At 43.5% G+C, this 15,085-nt stretch overlaps 1 protein-coding gene across 21 annotated transcripts in view; it reads right to left on the bottom strand.

Annotated features, from left to right (window-relative positions):
- The window catches only part of CELF4 (CUGBP Elav-like family member 4), a 703,890-nt gene that overhangs the window by 1,393 nt on the left and 687,412 nt on the right, over positions 1-15,085 (bottom strand). For 5 of the 21 annotated variants that reach the window (XR_014687072.1, XR_014687073.1, XR_014687074.1 and 2 more), the window contains exon 13: positions 1,554-1,641. The exons of the other annotated variants lie outside the window; for them this stretch is intronic. The gene's annotated coding sequence lies outside the window, so the exon portion shown is untranslated. The remainder of the gene's footprint in view (positions 1-1,553; positions 1,642-15,085) is intronic. 21 annotated transcript variants of the gene reach the window in all.

Raw genomic sequence — 15,085 nt, 5'->3', positions numbered from 1 at the left:
GTCACGATCATGATAGAGAAAAATACAATTGTTCCTAATAGTAATAGTAATCGTAAATCAAAATAATAGTAAGGCATGTCTATATAAATCCGTATCACTACATATGTACAAATAGCTGCATTTTAATTATTTTTAAGTGCCACTTTACAATGCCAGATCACAATCTTGCTTGGCGCGCTTTTGTAGTGTGAAAGGCATTGAGAAAGAATTGGCCTACATTTTAATGGGGTGCCATCTATGACAGTGTAGGAGCTTTCTGTGGAGACATAGCTGCCAATAACATCTACATCCTTGTGAATGTCAGAAAGTAGGACTTTGAACAGGCAATTTATAGGAAGTTAAATAAAAAAAAAAGACTGTTGGAATAAACTTTTTTTTTTTTTTTCAAAAAAATGTAAAGCTAACATTTCTTAAATAAAAAAAGTTATTTAAAAAAATGTAATCATGATCCGACTAGGCTTGACATTTAAGTAGGATGCTTAATCATTAAGGATTAGCTCTTATCTCTTTCTAGCAAGCAGGTTCTTCTTACACACTCGGTGATTTATTACATCAAGAAACTTAGAAACTGCAAAAGGTCCACTCTGGTGGAAAAGTGTCATGCGGAATATCAATCCATGCTGGCAGGTTTTCACACTGTTGGTTCAACAAACAGCAAACCGTACACAGCAGTCTAAACAATTACAACACCAAAAATAATAATAGAATAAAAAAATAAAAAACACTCGTCAAGGACCCTTTTTCAGTTGTAAACAAAAAGATGCATTTTGTGTTTTGATCTGGATGTTTTTTTTTTCCCACTCAAAACAAACCCTCCCTCCCCCTGAGCAATTAATTTTGGCTGGAGTTGCTGTAATACAGAACCTTAGAGAATTAGGTATTCTTGAAAAGACATATAATGAGGCTTTTCTTGGGGTTGTTTTGCTTTTTTTTTTTTTTTTTTTTTTTTTTGGATTGCTATAGTTTTTCAAACTACTGTTACTATCATTTTGCTTTTCTTTTTTTTTTAATTTAATTTTTTTTTTTTTTTTAATTTTTGGACAGTGATTTGAAATATCCTGAGGGGTAAAAAAGACGTCAATTGAAAAAGGCCCCAATTCTCTGGAATAAAAATAAAATCACAAGATTTTCAGTGCAAAAAAATTAACCACACATTTTTTTTCTCTCATTTTTTTTTCCAAATTATCTATACAGTTATAACAATCCCATTTTTTTTTCTAAAGAATTAGGAATCCATCTTTTTTTTTTTTTCCTTCTATGTGACATCTAGAGAAGCATAAAACGCTGACGAGAAATCAAACGACAAATAAAGAAACCACTGCAAGCACCAAAAACGAAACGAAAATGAGCACAGCAAAAAATTGTGGCAGCACAAAGTCAAAAAAGGCACATGTGATCATGACTGGCCAATCATCAACTGATACAACATCCAAGAAAAATGCTTCAATCACGGCACCTGCACGAAACTTGACGGCATGTCATGCAACCAATTCTTAGCTTGTTACATGACGCCATCATGTCACACTTTCAACTTCGAGTTGATTTGAACTTACGGCCTGGGGGACTGTATTCTCCACTTTCATGTCATTACGTGAACTTTTTTCCTAGCTCAGCGCGAGACTGTGGTGGATTTGACTGGCTCTTGGTTGGTTTTGTTGGAATTTGATTGAATGACAAAAGAAGAAAAGATTTTTTTTATATATATATATATATTTATATATAGTGTGGAAAAAGGGAAAGGTAGGGAAAGAAGATATATATAAAAATAATAATAAAAAAAAAGTTACAAACACAGCATCAATCAAAAAGCTCTAATGGAAATACTTGCCATTAAACTATAGAAAACGAAACAAGAAGGAAAGCAAAACAAACCAACTGAACAGAAAGAAATAAAAGAAAGGAAGAAGAAAAGAAAAAAAGGAAAAAAAAGAAGGATGGAGGAGGCCTAGCCAGAGACACACACATAAAACACACACTTAAATGTAGACACACGGTCAACAGTGAACAGTAACAGAACGCTGTGCAGCGGCTGTTGAGGAGAGCATGCACTGAATGAATGAGCGCAGACACAGATCGGTTTGCAAAGTCTGGAAAATAAATACATTCGCTGCCAACCAGAATGCTTTCGTTAGCACCAGCCTCTCCCGCACCACCCCCGGCCTCCGGGGCTTCACGGGATGGCTAGCCAAATTCCGCCGGGAGCCTTGCCATTTCCTCGGATGGACTCCGGAGCAAGCACTGCTCTAATGCAATCACATCCCAGAAAGTTTAAAGTCATTGGGCAGTAAGAGACCACGAGCTGCTTTGGCTACTGAGAATTAAAAAAATAATAATAAAAAAATATAAAGAAAATAAAATAAAAGAAACAAAAAAGAAAAGCGACTATTGCTGATTGCTGCATGTCCATTTAGTGGTTCTCAGGACGGTGGGCTCCGAAACAGCAATGCTGGTATGGTGTGTGAAGCAGACTTGTAGGAGGACTCAGATGACACGATGGTCCCTAAATCAGCATTATTAAAGGAAGGGAAATTTACTCCTTTGGTGTTTGGCTTTGGCCTGAATTGAAAAAAAAAAATGGAAAAAAAGTGAAGAAGAGAGGAGAGGAGAGGAGAGGAGAGGAGAGGAGAGGAGAGGAGAGGAGAGGAGAGGAGAGGAGAGGAGAGGAGAGGAGAGGAGAGGAGAGGAGAGGAGAGGAGAGGAGAGGAGAGGAGAGGAGAGGAGAGGAGAGGAGAGGAGAGGAGAGGAAAAAGTAACGAAAAGATGAAAGCGAAAGAAAAAAAAGGAAGAGTAAAGAATAATAAAAATAATGATAAAAATAGAAGGAAAAGGAAAAGGAAAAGGAAAAGGAAAAGGAAAAGGAAAAGGAAAAGGAAAAGGAAAAGGAAAAGGAAAAGGAAAAGGAAAAGGAAAAGGAAAAGGAAAAGGAAAAGGAAAAGGAAAAGGAAAAGGAAGCTGCCAGGGGCTGGTTGCTACAATCTCTAGAAACACTCTGTTCCTTTCCTACCACAGAAAATGTCCCTTTATTGGCCCAGGGAGTTTTGCCTCAGTAAACACCAAAAATCACTGCACACAATGATACATTTGTCTCATTCGGCAGCCCTGCACCCTGTTCCTCAGGTATTGCCTTTCTGTCACCTTGGCAGGGCTCATATCTCTCCTCCCAGCCTATTTCTAAAAAGTCACTGCACACAACTAAAATTTCACTTCGCGTTTGGGTGTCACAAGAATATTGTTGGCAGTTCTCATCCTGAAGTCATGCATGCTGGCTAGAGAAAAATTTATTATTTTTTTTCCTTTTTCTTTTTTTGTCTGTTTCTATTTTTTCTGAGCTGAAACATGTTTTCTGGCTAGAGCTGTTATGCTCAGCTGACAAGAGACGGTGCTGAACTAAGCCCTGAATTGAACATTGGCTTCAGCTCCATACTTTGCCCACAGTTGGCTGCTGCCTTGGGCTGTTGACTCCTTCTTGATGGCCTGGCCCCAAAATTCTGCAGTTGGATGAGCTGGAAGTGTCAGCCTGAGCTTCCTGGGGTTTGGGTGAATGGAATAGACTGGTTCCCCCTAGGGAGATGCAAGATTTGGGTTCACATTTATTTCTCAAGCCAAGAGGGAGAAAACTGTCTTTCTGAAGATGGCCCAGGGCAGAGCTGTTGTCACTTGCGCACTTGTGTCTCTGGGTACCCAAGGACAAGCAGTGTGAACCATACAGGTCTAGGCTTTGCATGAGCATGAGAAAAAGGCCTCTTTCATCCCTTTCACCCCCCAGGGCTTTCAGGTTGTACAGCACCAGTCACAGAGCCAGGGGTGGCAATACCATGGGCACTGCTCATATGACCATAGGCACCACCCCACCTGTGCCAGCCTGAGGCAACCCTCAAGCTGAGGTGAGGCTCTTGGACGTAGCCTCGACTGGACATAACATTTTCCCTTACGGCTGGAGCACGAAGGAGCAGGTTGACCTGCCAGTGACCAGAGGCTTTGGAGCGGGTACTACCATCCCCCTGCCTGTCCTCCACACACACCTCCAGATGCTGTGGATGCAACATGCGCACGCGCGCCCACACACACACGTATGTACAGATGAAGGCTCAGAACTTGCTGAGGCTAAAAGAACAAAACAAACAAACAAACAAACCAGAAAACGTACTCTCAAATGAAAGTCAAACGTGGTCATCCTGTCTGCCTAACTTGGAGGGCTACACGGGTGAATGTCTTTCTCTGTTGACTAGGAAGAGGAGCTAGATGCCTAACTTACGAGGCGGGTAACCTAACTTCACCAGTGGCCTGAAATTGAGAGGCAAGTAAGGCATTTGTGCTAGACTGGATGCTGGCCAAACTCATCTGTTTAAGGAGAGCAATTCACTTTGCTGGCAAGAGGTATAAACTTTGGGCATTGCTGAAGTAAATTTGTGAGTAAAAGTGTTAAGGTTATGAAGACAAGTATATACAGCCTAGTTCAGAAGTGGTGCCTTGGAGGTAAAGAGGAAGCTTACTTTCTGAGCACTTAGGGCCTGTGCACAAAGACAGATTAGGCAAAATCTCTTTGCTGCAGGTAACACTGACCAGGAACTTGCTCTGCTGGAGTAAACCATAGCCAAATGCACCTGGTAAATGCCAATATTCCTCCAAATCTTATTTGAAACATCTAAATGAAGCCTGAGACTATTCTCTTTGAATGTTGAATGGAGATAATGGCTGAAAGCCCTAATTAGGCTTCAGAATACAACAGCTCCATCTAAGCAAATCACTCCAGGCTGGATTTAGTGTAGAGAAACAGGGCTTGCTGTCCCCAGTTCATCCCAAAGGACCCCTTCTGATCGGACTGTGAATCATGGCCAAACAGGGCCTATGTCTCTCTTGATTATAATGAGGACTTTCAGTGACTAGATTTGATGGAGGTAGTTACACTGTAAGTCTGTAAAATGAGGGGAAATGAATCTCAGCCAAAGCCTCAGTTAGAGCAAACATGACTTTAGTCATGTCCTTGCAACATTCCCAACTCTACCGTCACCACAGTAGTCCTATCCTACCAACACCACTGTCACAGGAAAGCTTTGAACACACCAGCTTCTGACCAAACTCTAGGGATCTCTCTGTATTGTGAGAGACATTCATTGCCTGTGTTTAAGCTGGAGCAAGATTTCCTTCCAGCTTGGGCTCAACCAACCCAGACATAAGCACTCAGCTATTTTCTCTAAACACTGCAAAGACCATGGAGGTGAGGAGGAACAATGGCTCTGCTTAGCTAAGGTCTCAGTGGGCCTTGAAGGTGTCTTTCTTGCTCTCCGAAGACTGCAAAGGAGATCTAGATCAACTCGGTAAGCCAGTTAGTCCAAGTAAGCAATGCATGGACAGCTCTTTGTGGCTGCTTTCTTTCACATGAGTGGTAACCCCAGAAGAAGCCTGAGACATTTAATGGCAATCTGCTCATATCTTCCATCCCTACTTAACTACAACACACAGTCTTGCTACAGATCAACAATATCCCTTGCGTCTGATTCTAATTTTTCAGCTATTCCTACCTATTTTGTTTTCTCCACACCGGGCTGCATCATTGCTGAGATCTGATAGCCATAAACCTGAGGCTATGGAGATAGGCTAGGCCTTACTGCTAAGACTGCCAGATCAGTTTGGAATGCTTTTTTTGCTGATGCAAACTGCCCCGGTGTCAATGGGAGATGGATCACTACTCTTGCTAGTGCATATTTCTGTGACAAAGTCCAGCTTTTATATGGGGAAGGATTTGTGTCCAGCAGTACAACCTGTTGTACAGTCCAAAAGACTTTAAGAACTAAGGATGTAGAGATGATCTTTAAAACTGTGCAGCTCCTGTGCTCTGCGACATTCACTGTATAGTCTAGGGAAAGCTAGGCTTGTGCAGCACCCTGCACACACTTCTCAGGGCATCTGCCTGCTGTCAGGGTATGAATGCATCTGCTCAGCTTCCAAGTACAACCAACAACACATGCAACATTGCTCTGTGTCTTCACAGGAGCACAAAATTGGCCCAACACTGCTTCTATCATGCTGCACTGCTAGGTTGATGCTCTACTCCCTCCTCTCCATACATACACTGCCTCACTGCCTTCTATTTCTCATTGTTTGCACTGTGTCCCTCCCCCTACTCCTTTCTAGACAAGTCTCCATGGATCTTCTTTTCCATCCCTTTTCCTGTGCTAGCTTGGAGACATGGAACATTTCCGTGAAGGAACTCAAAAGCCCTCACTTCTTCCAGCATCAAAGTGACAACCTCCTGTGCTCACACCAAAGTCTCTGATCATGGCTGAACATTGCCCACCCCATAAGTAGGTTTCCTCGCATTTATGCAGTATCCATTATCTTCTCTTTGCACACCCATCCAAAACTGCAGTCAGGATCCTGTCCCTCTGGCTGTTGGAGCCTGTGCCCAAGAGTAATTCTAGCAAGGTGGTAGAGATATTTTTCCTACAGGTGACAGATCTTTATAGCTATTGCCTCTGAGGCTGATCAATATTATTTAAATTCCAACCTGTGTTTTTCTCCCTCACATTTCTTGTTTCTATAGCAATTTCTCTCTCTGTTTAATGCCTCTGCACCAACTTTCTCCCAGTGCTGGATGGCTCTGCCTCCCTGCCTCCCCTCTGTCTCAGCCCTCCTCCTCACCATGCCCAGACACCAACCTGCACAGATCTCCCCTTCTCCAGCCCCTGCCTGAACTGCCCAGCGGAGGTGGAGGAAGGAGGCACGGCTCTCCAAAACTGGCTCCATCCCTACAACAACCACTGTAATAAGGCTGTCATGGGAGTCTGAGATCAGGAGCCCAAATGTCTTAGAGCAGGGAGGGCAGTGCGGTGAAGAACTTTGCATCCATGCTGGGATTAAATGAAGCCTGATCATTTATCCTAGAAATCAATGCATTTACCTGGGCTCTTGGGGTGCTATTTTTAGGAGGAAAAAAAAAAAAAAAGAAAAGAAAAAAAAAGAATGTTTTTGTCAGATGCTTCAGTTCTAACATCTGAAGGTTAAAAAGGAGACAGATAGCATATATGAATCTATATATACATGAATATGCACACATACATATCATACATATGTATACGTACAGAGGTACTATATATACATACATATCAACAGACACAATTACACATACACAGACAGAGAAGCTAATGTGATCTAACAGGGAGATGGGAGTCCAGCATTTCAAATGCTAATGTTTTCTTTCTTTTTTTTTTTCTTTTTTTTTTTCCTTTCTTTTTTTTTAAGATGCTTGATGTCCCTGCCTCATTTTTCCCATTTATAAATTAAAGGTGACGATAAAAATTAGCTTTTAAATTGTAATGCCCTTCTTTCAAATAATTGTATGACTTACTTGCTGTGCAGTGTTGTTACTAGGATTGTTCTCATTTAACTATGTTACATTAAGTGCTGGTTGAAAAATGACAATTATTTTCCAAGGGAAAATTGTCATTATTTTGGCTTTCTTTCCTGTGAATATTTTAGTTAAAAAAAAAAAAAACAAAACAAAACTGGGGTGGGGGAGGCAGCTAGTGGAAGAGATTAATTTTTGTCTTTTTTTAATCAATCTGAAAACCAGTCCATTTTTAACAGAAATTTAGTGTTTTGAATGCCAACATTTTTAATCAAGACAGTTTTGTGTTCTTTTTTTTTTTTTTTGTGTGCTGTTGGCATTTCTTTTTTAATCTAGTAGAATGAAAATTTGCCACAGAAACATCCAGTTTGGTCAAAATGTCACTTTTTGGTCACCCCCTCCTCCCCCAACCAGTTTGATGAAAAAATGTCAAGCAGCAATAGCTGTGTCACCTCTGATTTATCTATTTTTCTAGAGCCATTAGTCTCAAGCAGCGGATGAAAAAGCACTGCAACGGAGCGGCCGCTCCTCAGGAAGCCAGCCTGGTCGGTCAGAAAATGTCACTGGTTCCCCACACGGTGTTGCTTTTTCCTGCCCTGTCCTCAAGTGGTGGTAGGAGAGGTGGTCACAGCATGATGAGGATCTCAGGAGGACACCCCAAAGGAGACGTGGAGGCGTGTGGAGGGACGGAGAGTGGGGCTTGGGTAGGATGGAGCAGGGATGCAGTGGTGGGGAGCCCTGGTCACAGTCCAGGTCACCGTCCTCATCAGTGCCTGGAATTTATTTGCTCATGCAAACATAGCTATAGATCCAGTTCCTATCTCAGCTGTGTTTTACCAATGAAGAGCTTTGCAGACAAAGGTCAGTGCAATAAACTCAGGCCATTTCAGGAAGCAGGGCAGCAGCTGTGGTAAAAGTCAAACATATATCATGTGGCTACTCTTCTGGCAGAGCCTGTAGCCTCTTCCACTTCTGCTGGCCATCTCACAGGGCCCATGCCCTGAGGAGCATGTGTCCTGCCTCATACTGGGCAATCACTCCTCCTTTCGCTGCTGGTGAACATTAGGTGGGAGAGGAAATTAAGCTGTGTGGAAGCTACCTTTCTGCACATAATGAAAGGTTCTTTATTACAAGGGGGCCTCAAGGAGTTTGCTATCTCCTGAGCATTGTACCAACAGTTTAATTAAAAAAATGTACATGGTTGAAAACCAAGTCTAATTGGGAAGCTGTGAGTGAGCCTCTGTGCCCTGTCTCTGCTGGTTCTGCTTTTCTCTCCTCGTAGATTGACAAGAGCTTATCAAAATGCTGATGGACTGGATGCTTCACTATCCTTTTCTTGCTGATGATGGTTAGGTAGGGATGTGACACTCACTCCCCGTTTTCCTTTCTTCCCACCAGAAAACAGCACCTCCTGGGATGATCTCAGGAGCCCTAACCAAGCCCAGCCCCTGGATCTCAGCAGGCAGGGTTATCCTGCCTGTGACCTCCAGGCAGGTTGCCTGATACACCCTACCTGGGGCTCAAGTGAGACACAATAACTCACAGCTGCCAGCCAGCCTGGGGATGAGGAGTTTTGTCGCTAACTCCTCACCAGGAGCAGGAAGCACTTGCTGCAGGGTGCTTGTGTGGCATTGTGGCCAGGAAATGAGGAGACCCCAGCTCTCCTCCCAGCTGAAGCCCCTGGCACAGGCCCCCAGTGTGGGGCAGCAGGGGCACCCTGTGCCCCATGGTCACACAAGACTGCCTGAGGGCAGCAAACACCCACATGCTTTGAGAGGCAGCCCCAGCCCTGCAAGGCAGGACTTACACCCTGCAGCACATCCCATGCAGCCTCAGCACTCATGGGTCCACTTCCCCGGGTCCATTCCCTGGGGCTGAGACTTTATCCATCTTCCGCCAAGCCTGTTCAGCACCTCTCCTAGCCTCTTAATCCTTCCAAATCAGAATGCAGCCAGGAACACATACTCCCAGCTTGCAACACTCAATTACTCCTTCTGATATTTTATTTTTTTTTGCCTGCAGCTTCAAATTACCTTCAAGGTGCACAGTGCAATTAGCTAAAAATATTTCCTGCTTCGTTTTAATTGCACTAAAACTCTAATGCACCTCCAGCGAGGAGCAGTAAGGTGGAAATTGGTGCCCCAAATATTTCAAATTGATTAAAGCCCAGGATGACTCAATAAGCTACATAGTTCTATTAATTATTAAACATTATTATTATTATTATTATTTGTTAAAAAAAACCTTCCTGAAGCCACATTCTATAAGATGTTTCTGAAAAAGGCTACTTTCACTAAGGAGATGATAACTTCAAGTTTGAGAAAGATAGAACAGGAATCCCTCCATATAGTTGGATCGGTTTCCATCTGAAGAATTCACAGCTCTTGGCAAATTTTAGTATCTCAGAATTTGATTCTGAAAACACTTATGTATGTGACTGATGTATGTGACTTACGTATGTGACTCATCTCACTGCTTTAGCTGAGGTATTTATATGGTTCTAATTCGGAGCTGGATCACGTTTTTGTTCAAAGCCTTTCTTGGTTGAAAATGCAGGTGATCAGTCAAACTATGATTGCTAAGAAAATAATCAGAACTTTTTCTCTGAGAATTTAGAAAAAAATCCAAAGCAAAACAACTTTTTTTTTTGAAAGCACTGAGAAGCAGTGTGCTGATTTCTTCATTCCTTTGGTGGTTGGTTCAATGTACTTAAAAAAACTATTGAAAATAAACTCCAATTCCACTTGCATTCAGTGAAGAATGCGATCAGTTTCAGCCCTTTGGGTTTCTGATTCACTGTCACTCATAGAGCCCATGCTAAAGATGCCTGTCCCCTTGTGCCTGCAGCCGCTGTGCTGGCTGGGAGTGCCACCACCCCTGAGCTCAGAGAGCTTTCATTAGCCAATTTATTTAGAGAGGGATGCAAGCTGTTCTCAGGTCTCTTCCTTCTTCCATTTCTCAGCTCTCAAATGCACTTGTTAGCTTGGGTAGCAACTGAGGCTTGTGTGTTATGTGGATGTGCTTGGGAAGAACAAAGCTGAGACCATTGAGCTCATTTTACGTGGGCCATCATGATGTCAGATGAGTAGGACTTCCGTACTGCAATGAATTCAACAAATTTCTCACTGACCTTGTACAGGTTTGTGTTAGCCTAATTTTTATGTTCCTCCCAGTGCCCAAGGGCTGGGGATTTACCTGAGTGAGGACTGGTGGTGGGGTAACGTGGGATGGTGTGCGTGTCTCACCCACCTCCATGGCGGTGGATGATAGTGAATGTGGGGTCTACAACAAATGTCAGAAAGATGCTTCCATCTCTGCAACACTCTCTCCCTCTCCTGTACTCTCCAGGGTAGGAACAACCTCTGACCAGGTCCGGAACAGCTCATGTCTGCAACTGATTCCTACACAATTTTGAGGGAAATTGAAGGTGCGCAGCCTCTTGCCAAAGGGCACATTGAGAAGATGAGTCTCTGAAAAAAGAACCCATCCCCTTGCTGCCGGTCCATTCACTTGCTTGCTCTGAAGCAGGGCTCTAGGAAGGCAGGTACTGGCTCCTCCTTCCCCATGGGAATGCAGGAGACAGATTAAAGAGAAGGGGAAAAAAAATCATTTCACAGCTAGTCTGCCCCGAACAAGAAAAGGTTCCTGACACCAACAAACTAATCAACGCTGAAAGCTTATGAGGTCAAGGTTTCCCTTCTCCTCCATTATTCTTTTGATTTTTTCTGACTGGCTGGGACTTGAGCGCTGCCCTGGCAAGTCTATAAATATAAAAGCCTTTCTTGCCGTCCTCTGGAGCACACCAAAGACCATTTGAATACCTGTGGGGAGAAGTTAAAACTAAACCAAACAAATGCAACTCGCAAAAAACAGCTTGTCCAGCCAATCTTCAAGTGCTGACCATAAATTGCTGTGAGTCAGGCCCAAGAAGCCCGTCTCTGCTCAACAGGAAATGGGAACGGCAGCTCTCTCTCCCAAGAGCAGGCCCTCTGGATTCAGTGTTTCATGTGAAGACGTATGGCCAGGAATGCTAATGCCAAACAACTCGCTGAGCTGGCAGTGGGGTGTGAGCTGTGCCTTAAGGAGGCAGCCCGCAGTCAATGGGGCTGTTCTCTGAACATGAAGGCTACTGTGAGCTCCTCAGGGCCTGTGCATCCTCCCCTGTGCTCCACGAAATGCTGCTAAGTCTGCTTGGGTGGCCTGGTCACAGCTGGTTGGAGCTTCCCTGACCCAACAACCAAGAAGATCTCAGCCTTTGCAAAGTCATTTCCACTGGCACCTACAGAGTGTAAAACACTCCAGAAGTCAAATGAGGAGCATGTACCAACCCCCTTCATATAGAAAGGAGATGATAGACAGTCTAGGAAGGTCTACACACTCAGACTGGCACTGAGGATCTCTTTCTGAAGGCTCTTCCTGTGCTCTCTGCACTGCAGCACAAGGAATTTAGCAGCCGTTTATTGGCAAAGGAAAGGATGCTTCCTCCGTGTTGCCTATCCCTGGGCTCTCTGTGCTCCTTCAGTGTGTACACTTGCTCTGCAAGAGGCTCTGGTAGAAAAGGGGAAAAGAAAAATGTCCTGTTCCCTACCAAGGCCTGAGAATCAGGAATCATAGCTGCAGTGCAAGCTTCTCTGATGGATTCTACCTCAGTGAAATGAAATTAAGATTTCAGCAAACAAGCCCCAATTCCGTGGTACCAGTAGAACAAATGACATCTGATAATTGCTAACTCCTCTTGCTTATTCTTTGCTCTGTTCACCCCATCAGTCTCTCCAGATTATATTTTCAGCTGAGTTTAATGAACGCCATTTATTAAACTAACACCAGGGTTCTGCTCTGGCCTCAGACAGATGTGCCTGCTAATATGAATCATTTTGTTCAATTGGATTATTCTGATGAAGAGTGGATCCCCGCCACTCTGCGGAGCACAAACAAATGGGGAACAGCTCGCCTCCAGTTGTGACCAGCCGCTCGCGTTCATTAGGAGGCAGCTCCAGGCTCTGCAGGCAGCTTGGCAGGGTGGTGTCCCTACTGTTCCCATCAGCTGGTGCTTCTGCTCCTCTCCATATCCCCCTCACGTACAGAGAGAGCCCATATCTCAGTGTGGCCTGAGCATCCTTGACAGGACATATCACCACCACCTTTCCTGTGTCTACCCACTGCAAGGACAATAGGATTCACCTTCTCCTTTGTCACAATGTATGATCTTTACCTGAACGTACACTATTTCCCCCAAACATGTATTCTTCCCTGCCTAGTGTGCAATTTTTTTTAGTGTGCTCTTTTACATTGGCACCTGAGAAAACGTAGACTACTTATTTCCTATTGATCCTTCTTTACTGTGATCTTCTCCAGTTTTTTTGGGCAAAAGGACAGGGATGATATGCTTTTAAAGGCTTAAGGTAGTGTGTGAGTGAGAGAAAAGGGATAAAATCCTTCTGAAATCTCCCAGACAGAGGTTTCCTCAGTTTATGGCTTGGGATTTTAGTGTTGAAAATTTTGGGTCAATCTCTGTAAAATGTTGTGTTCAGGCACCAGGCATCCATCTATCTGTCTATCTCAATACAAATCCTACCTTCTGTGAACCATAAAACTCCTAGCAGAGTGACATTACCACTTCTCACATCGACAGAACATACTGAGCACACATAACTTGGGGAAAAATTACTGAGGCACTGAGAAAGATCAGAAGAGAAAAGCAGAAGATTTCTACTCCCTGACTGTAAGTGGCCAAATCCCACAGCAGATCTGTACTTGGCACAAATCATTATTGTTCCATTAAATCTTTTTTTTTTTTTTCAGGTGAAGGAAGGCCCAACATTTCCAAAGCTACCTTTGATCCTCAGTGCAACTCATTCTACACTGTTTCTGAAGGAAGAAATTGCTTTCATTTTAATCCTACATAACACCCAGAACTTACTTCCAGGAATCTTTGATGAGTGCCAGAAGCCAGACTGTCAGAAAGTGGGGCTTTTCTGAAGGAGAAAAGGCCCCAAAGCCAGCCATGGTGCCAATCCATGTGCCATTGCTAACAGTCTTGAGCAAGCTTCTCAACAAAGCCATCTGCTGAGGATTTCATGCCTACGTTCAGGTTTAAGTTTAGGCATGCTTCTGCACAGTATTCCATTACTTCTGATCAGAATCTGTGCATCTGTCTCTAAACTGCATTACACTGGTATTAATGGTAACAGGAAAAGGACCTGTATGAATTCCTGGTGGGATTTTGTTTAACATGTTATATTTTTTACTAAGTAATGCACTTGTAAGCTGAGAAGAAGACAGAAAACCCTCAAATACAACCCCTCCCCTTTTCTCAATGCACCAAATCTCTGAAGAATTGACATGTAAGATCCCAGTTTCCTAGAGCAGTTGTACTGCCTCCCTGGCTTCCCTTCCCAGCACCCTGTCTACTGTGGTGGACCGATGTGTGCCGTGCAAGGAGAACGCACAGAGGAAAATAAAGAGCATGGAATGCATTCACTTGTTGTATGTCACAGGAGACAGGATGCCACATCTGCCAATGACTGGAGATGTCTCCTCAGGAGGGGAGGAAAAAAGCCAATCTTACCCAGCAAAGACAAGTCTGAAGCCTGTGGGTTTTATGGTGTTCACACTGGGCTCAGAAACTGGCCCAGTCCTTAGAAATCAAGGCAATGAAAACCTGTTTTCTTTTTGCAAAATCTGCTGTTTAAGGTTTATATTTACTATCTGCTTTGTATTACAGCACTCTGTCATGGCAACAAAGGTCCTGGTGCACAGCTCACACAAATCATCCAAAGGGTGTCTGCTGGCTACAAGGACTGGGACCCACACAGACAGAAGTCTCAAAGGCAGCCATCTCCTTCCTATGAGGATTTTAAAGATGGATTTTTTATATTTCCTAGACTCGAAGTGATAGATGCTTTTCAATTCAAGGAGGAAAGACTGTTCCAGCTCCGTTTCATTGCTGGGACAAAGCATGAGGCAGCTGGGAAACACAGACAGTCATGCTGAATGAGCAATCACCCGTCTCGGCATGGGACGGGTACTTCAGACAGACCAGCTGCTGGATGTGTCTTGCACAGGAAAAAGGGGACATCTGAAGAGGCAGGGAGGGAGAATATCTCTACCACTAGTGGGAGAAATCTGTTTGCTAAAGAGAATGACTTGAGTGTGCAACCACAGCTTTCATGGAATGGCAAGAGAATTTCTCTTGTAAGTCATTGTCATAAAATGGTGTTTTTAAAATAAGCCACAGGGATGTGTTTGGAGGCATGTTTAGGCTTTCTGCTCTAAAAAGACCAGAGTGAACAGAAGAGTGACACTGCATCTCCCTCCAGAACTGCAAATGATTTAAATAGTTCTGCCAGGAGATGGTTTACAGTTAAATAGGCTATAGTATGCCTGGATCTTTGGCTGCCATACATTGGTGTCACTCCATGGACTTCAGAGGAGCAGGTGCCTGAGAGCTTCACCTGGTTGTGGCTGTGGTTAGTACCTTTCCAGAAAGAGCATTGAGTTTTCATTCACTGCACTTCTTGGTTGAGAAACCCTTTCAAAAGGGTTGGATGATGCTCATCTAAGTGGAAAAATGACCTATTTGAAATAAAACCTGTCTTTTCTCTAATTACAGTCACAGGGCAGGACGAGAGACACCTGAGAAACAGTGTTTGCACTGTAAGCCTTCAATTCTCTGCTGCAGCTGAATCAAACACTTCCGAGACCAGAGTTCTGATATTCACTTGTATCTGGCCAAAG

This window comes from Aythya ferina (genome assembly GCF_964211825.1).
Source record: "Aythya ferina genome assembly, chromosome: Z".
NCBI classification, from domain to species: domain Eukaryota; kingdom Metazoa; phylum Chordata; class Aves; order Anseriformes; family Anatidae; genus Aythya; species Aythya ferina.
The sequence above is the reverse complement of the archived record's forward strand: the minus strand, read 5'-3'. Positions and strand labels throughout refer to the sequence as shown.